Below are 6,593 nucleotides of genomic sequence, written 5' to 3'. Positions count from 1 at the left end.
AACAAATTTCTCTCATTAACACTTCACTTTTCTTAACGGCATTGTTAATAATGCGCATGTTTAGAAACTTTGGTTGGCTTTGCCTTAACTTTTGGCTTTTCATGATTATGATATAGCAAGTCTTAACGACAATTTTGAGTAAAACTGAACTGAACACAGAAGATTTGACCAGTCCTTACAGCTAACTGAATACATCAAAGGCAGATCTTTTCATTTTATGGAAATGGTGAACAGTTTTGATAAAATCTTTGGACAAACGTGTGAGCAATATACCATTGTGAAAAATTAGTTGGATCTAGTTATTTGACAATCACTCGTTTTACAAACGCTTAATTGACCAAGATAGGTATCTATCCATACTGATAAGTTTTTGAAACTGTGATCATTCGATCTCAGTGTGAGACTCCATTAAAAAATGTTGCGATTATTGAATTGAAGCAATTGAAGATCAGTAAATAAGTAACAAATCTAGGTGTTCTGTCTTGAGAGTTAGTATTTTTCTGAGTAACTTATAACCTATCCACTAAGTATCTTAGCACAACTAATTACCATTACTACTGATTGCCATTCAATTACTCAATTTACCTGTTATATTCGAAGAGTAAGAACCTTCAGTTCAAGAAGTCCATGACACTCACCAAAAATCAACAGATGTTCGAAGTTATTGTAAGTCGCGAGAGTGATTTTAGATATAAAAATTAAGAAAGGTAAACAAACTTAATATATAATTTAAGATTAATCTTTAAATAAAATGTAGATATTTCAAATTCAATTATAATAATATATACAATACGAATTTAAATTTAAGATTAAACTTTTTTGATAATACATGAAAAAAAGAATTAACATATGTATTATTCATGTGATAAAGTTGTTAATCAATTATTCTTAACAATATTAAATGCTTCATTGTATATATTCTTAAACAGTAGCAAGAATCTCAAATTAAATAAAATGTTTTTCATCCATTAATGACTTGTCATTTCAGCATCTTTGTTTGTTCTCCGTTGCTCAGATAGTATTTTCCAACCATCTATGCGACTCTGTCTTGGATTTGTGTTTCCAACTTCCCTTTACAAATTGAAGAGTTTTGAATCTTCCCCCATGTTAAATAAATAAATCAAATTTGAGTTTGTGTTGCAATCGAATAAGAATATTTTCGAAAAAAATCCAACAAAATCTAAAGCATATTGAAAGTGCAATAAAAAATCTCGAAATAGAAATTACAAACTAAGATTTTCATTTAAATGATGAAATTGAAAATTTGCTTCGCTTGAATAGTGTTGAATTTTCGACCTATAATCAAAAACAGAAAGATTCTCTATTTGAAAATAAGTCCACTAGCAAAGAAAATATGTCATCTGAAGTTAGAGATTCGTTCGGCGAAGAAGGAAATGATATTTTCCGAAGACTCTGATAATGAAATCAAGATTTCCTCAATCAAAAAGGTGGAGTTGCTACTTTATTAATTATATATAACAGCAGCAATTAAAATACCATACCAACGAGGATTAATTTTTGTTCGGAAGTGTTGAAATAGAAGCATCTACTTTCAGAGGAACATAGCAATTGCTGATGAATTAGGAAAGGGAACTGACCTCTACTCGCGGTACAAAACACTCATTGTTCGACATTCAGAGCTTCCCACCTGCTAAAACAGTTGGAAAGCACCTCTTTTAATAAAGCAATGCTTCAAATTACCGTGCAATGAATCTGTTTGTGATATTTATATATAAGTTTTGAAATAAAAACTGTGGTGTTTTTTCTTATTCAATTCTTATCGTTTCATGCTATTTTTTTTTGAAAGCAAAATTATTCTAAAATTGTGAAATAAGGCTGCTATTTATTGATAAATTATTTCTTCCTCTATCCTTGAAGTTTTTATTTCTATCTTACCACTAAATTGTTCATATTCTTTTTCGATTAATTCTGCTCTCAAATAAGCTAATTTACTGGCAGTTTACAATTATTTTTTCTTTAATTTAAACCCTTGAATAATGAATATAGGTTTGTTCAGATGAATACTATCCAGTTCTAAAATTGATACTCGTCCAATCTTTAATCTAGACTTGTAGAGGTCTTTCTTCGACAGTAATTGTTTTTGTCACTTCTAATGTTCTGCAATGATTAACACATTTTAATACAAAACATTTATCACGCTGTTATTAGTACTTAAACTACTAATATGGATAATATTTTTATCTTTAATATTCAAGTGGCTACTGGGAAATTAAAAAAATTGAACTTACATGAAGCATTATTATTTCCATTTCATGTATTGCCTTATCATTTCTGCATGGTCGTTTGACCTCCAGTTGATAAGGTTCAAAGACATACTGAAATTTGATTCTGCTGTATAGATAGATAGATTCGACCTCCCTCAAAATTTCTTCTGTTGAATTTTGATTTTTTTTATATAAATTGTTTAAATGACTCCATGTTTGAACCAAAATCGCATATCTTCGTCGGATATTTCCCAGAATCAAAAATATATCATTTATACCTTCAACGATCCAAAATAGCAGTGTCAAACCGAGTTTATCATTTTATCGACAATTTAGAAAATATGCATTAAGCACTTGATGCTGGATTTTTGAATACCATTCGGAAACAGGATGTTCCTCTGTAAGCAGCCGAAATTAAAGAATAAATATGAGATGACCATACAAATTAATCTAGGAAAAATGAAATAATGTTTTTGCAAGATTCTGAAAATGAAATTATCGAAAAAACGGCTCATTTCGTCTTGTTTCAGGATGGATAAGAATTTTACATACTATGAAAAATGAATACCCGAAAAATAGATTAGAATTGAAAGAAAAATAGAACGAATTTTAATAATTACGAATAGTTTTGAAACGGGCCAGAGCATTAAAGATGTTCTCGCCGACCATGTTTCATTGAGTTCAAATGTAAAAAGGGAAGGAAGATTATAACATGTTAATTAAAATATATGAATAATGATGTCGTGAGTGTATAGTTAAAAAATTAATCGATGAAGATTAGTTTTTAAAAATATAATTAGGAGAAAACTTTCAAAATAAAAAAACTTAGGATTGATTATTACGGCACAGATACTGAATTTATATAAGGCGAATAGACAACAACGTCGCACTAAAATTATATTCATAATATCTTGATCAAAGGTATAGTGTTGTAGTAAATTTTAACATATGAAAATTCTTCTATACATTTCATTATAACCCAGTTTCAAAATTAAAATCGGAGATATTTCATAGCAGATTTTTTTTTTAGTTTTATGTTTTTGAATTTGTTTTAAATTAATTTTAATTTAATGATGTTTAGAGTCAGTGATTACTTTTTTTTCTTTTTAAAAAATTCCTTTAAACTTCCAATATATAATAAAATATTCGTAGATTGTGTAGAGTTTGGGGTGTGAGCTGAAGAGTTTTTATAATCATTTGACGATATACATGACTTTTGTGATTGTAGCATGTTTACATTTTGCTTTTAAACGAAACCGCATAAATTGTACTAGATGTTTACATTTGAGAACTGAAAAACTTTTCGGAACGGCAACGTAAAAAATTTGTTTAATACTGATAATTTCCTTTGCTTATCTTTAATTAAAGAAATTAATAATGAAGTGCCTTCCAATTAACTATTCATATACATTACTGCAGCAGTATTTTTGGATTGTTATAATTAAAATCTGCGTAACACCTAAAAAGCAATGTTTGGGGTAAGTTGTCTTTACATATCTGAAAAACCAAAATTTACAACATTTTAAAAGATAGGATGTAAATGTATTGAGAAAAAGGCTTGTGGTTCTTGACTTAAAATAATCTTTAAAGTATCCTTTATTATCACATATCATAGAAAGTAATTGGAGGATGGCTTCTAAAAAAATGTGCCATTATCTCGAAATAGTAATTTCTATAAATGATTCGTTCCTCTAAGCTTAAAAATTTATAGATTTCTTTTAATGTGATGTTTGAATTTCCCATTACATGAATTTTAATTATCGTGTAAACAAATAAAAATTATTTCTGTCGGTTACTTTTAACACATTAATAACTTGGTGCTCTTATTGCACACACAAATTACTAGACCTCAATTTTTAGGAATTAACTTTTCCTACATGGCTGTGATTAATTGTTTGCTGCGGAAAGGGTTGAAGTCATATCGTAAATTTTGTTATTCCAAAATATTTTATTAATGACATGAATTATTAGATCGTTTTTGCCATTATTTCGTATATAATTCGGTACCATTTCAATAAAAAATAAATTTAAAGAACAAATAATATTCTGATACCTAATTCGCATTTAAAGGAAGGACTGGTTTTGGTGTAGATGAAAGATATGTAAAAAAAAAATTAATGCATAAAAAGTCTTTTTCAGTCCTGAAATAATGCATTTCTATATGAAACTTCTAAACTAGGATAAAGAACGAATCATTATCTAATTTACGTTTTTATTACACAAAGCGATTATAAATAAAGCTGCACTTTCAAAAGGCTGTAATAAAAGAATCACTGATCAGAATGATCTGATGTATCTGAGTGACATCAAAATCATATCTCTTTGACAAAAGAAAAAAATAGTTCAAAATTGCGCCGATAGATGGCAACGTAATCATTATAAAATACTAAAAAAGTATTTCTTTAAAAGATATGTTACATGTTGTTTGATAAATATCATAATCTAAATCTGTTAATAGACATTTAGAAGACGATTCCTTTTCAAACATTTTATAACTGCTACTATTTTTATTTAATTGAAGTATTATCAAAAAGTAAAAGCAAACGATTTTTTCTTTGATAAACATATTTTATTAATATTATTTCGTTTATTTTTTGTATAATAGCTGATAATCAATTGTAGACCTTTTGAAATCTGGCAATGTTTGTAATATATGCTGTTAAGAAAAAAAAATAAACAGGCCGAAGGAATTCTAAATTACTTGAAGTATTATTTTAATTTTAAGAATTTAAGATGCTCTGCAAGCTATAGTTTGAAGCTTAAGAAAACGGGTAGTTTACTAGAAAGCAAGCAAAACCTGTATTTATTAAAGCAGAAAAAAAGGGTGGGGAACACTAGCTGCTTGTTATTCTGCCTCTCTGAAAGTTGTCAGAACTCTATTAAATGATAAAGCTCTGGAAGTGAAGCTGTTTAAGAAAGATGCCTGAACTGTAATTGCATTAAATAAATTTCGGGCAATAATGGGTTTAAGAAGCGGCTTTAGTCCGATGGCAGGTTTCTATCTAAAGACGACAGGTGAATAGGAAGAGATGCGCGAAATGTGACAGAAGGAAGAAATCAATGTCATGAGTTATTGTATTATATTGACCTATGAATAAAAAAAGTGATAAAAGAAAAATAAGAGTAAGAGCTGTTCATTAAAGAAAGCCTTCTGGCAACAAAATTCTGAACTTTCTGCTAAAATTCCCCTCCCTTTATAAGGTTAAACGACAATACAACCGTATACAAAATTCCAGAAAATTATAAACTATTATTTCGCTTGTAGAAAACTCTAAAATAAGGTCGCTAGAACAAGGACACGAAGCCAGGTGGTGTAGTGGTAGCTCTCAGTCTTTCATCCCTTCAGTGTGTCGATAAACTGAGTTTAGTTTTAGAACAAGATACACATGCAAATAAAAATATTTTTTTTAAAATGAAATCTACGATCACAAATTTCAAGTTATCATGTGAGAACATTGTTATTTTTTGTCATTATTTTTTTAATTAATTAAAGTCATTAACCAGTTTAAACAATGACGAGACTATCAGATTACGCATGCATTGATATTTAGAAAAACGATGGGTTTTTTCATCTCAAAATCGGTCGAACTCCAAAACAGGAGAATCTGGTACATGGCAAATATTCGCGCCAAGTTGTAACTTTAGTTGGCGATAAATCACTAAATCTGACAACCTTCTGCATTATTTTTTAATCACCATAAAAGCAAAAAAATTGAGGCTTTAAAAGCGATAAATCGCCAATTTGTTGCCTACACATTCTGAGACTTCAGAAACCTCAAACCAAAACAATATGACATGATAATTATCATGTTATCACTTGATAATAAAATTCCGTTCAAATTGCATGGCGCCACCTAGAGTGATAATTATTTGAATTGTAGAAAAATAACAAAATCTCTAACCATGAAAAGTAATTGTTCTAAATCTTTCAAGCAGCTTACCGTTTTGCAAAACAGATGCTGCTTTTCGAAATTTCTCAAAAGGAAAAAAGCATTGTAATACAAATATAGGTCAAAGAAAATTATATAATAATTTATAACTTATAAATAGTGGTACTTAGTTTCTACATAAATGTTGGTATGGTCGTTTGATCAAAATGCAATTATTATTACATTGCATAATTCATTACAAATCAATCAGTTTATTTCACTCTCTTCACTAGCATATTTATATATATATTTTTTATTTTAACAGATGAAATTTGATAAAATCTTTGAATAAACTTATTTGCAATATACTATTGTCAAAAATTAGCTGTTGCCAGTTATTTAACAGTCACTCATTTTTTAATTAATGCCCTTCATCGACCAAGATAGGATCCGCGCAAATGAGTTTCAAACCTGTGACTATCAGCTCACTATGAGACTC

Source organism: Argiope bruennichi, chromosome 11 (genome assembly GCF_947563725.1).
Source record: "Argiope bruennichi chromosome 11, qqArgBrue1.1, whole genome shotgun sequence".
Classification (NCBI taxonomy): domain Eukaryota; kingdom Metazoa; phylum Arthropoda; class Arachnida; order Araneae; family Araneidae; genus Argiope; species Argiope bruennichi.
Note: the sequence above shows the minus strand (reverse complement) of the source record.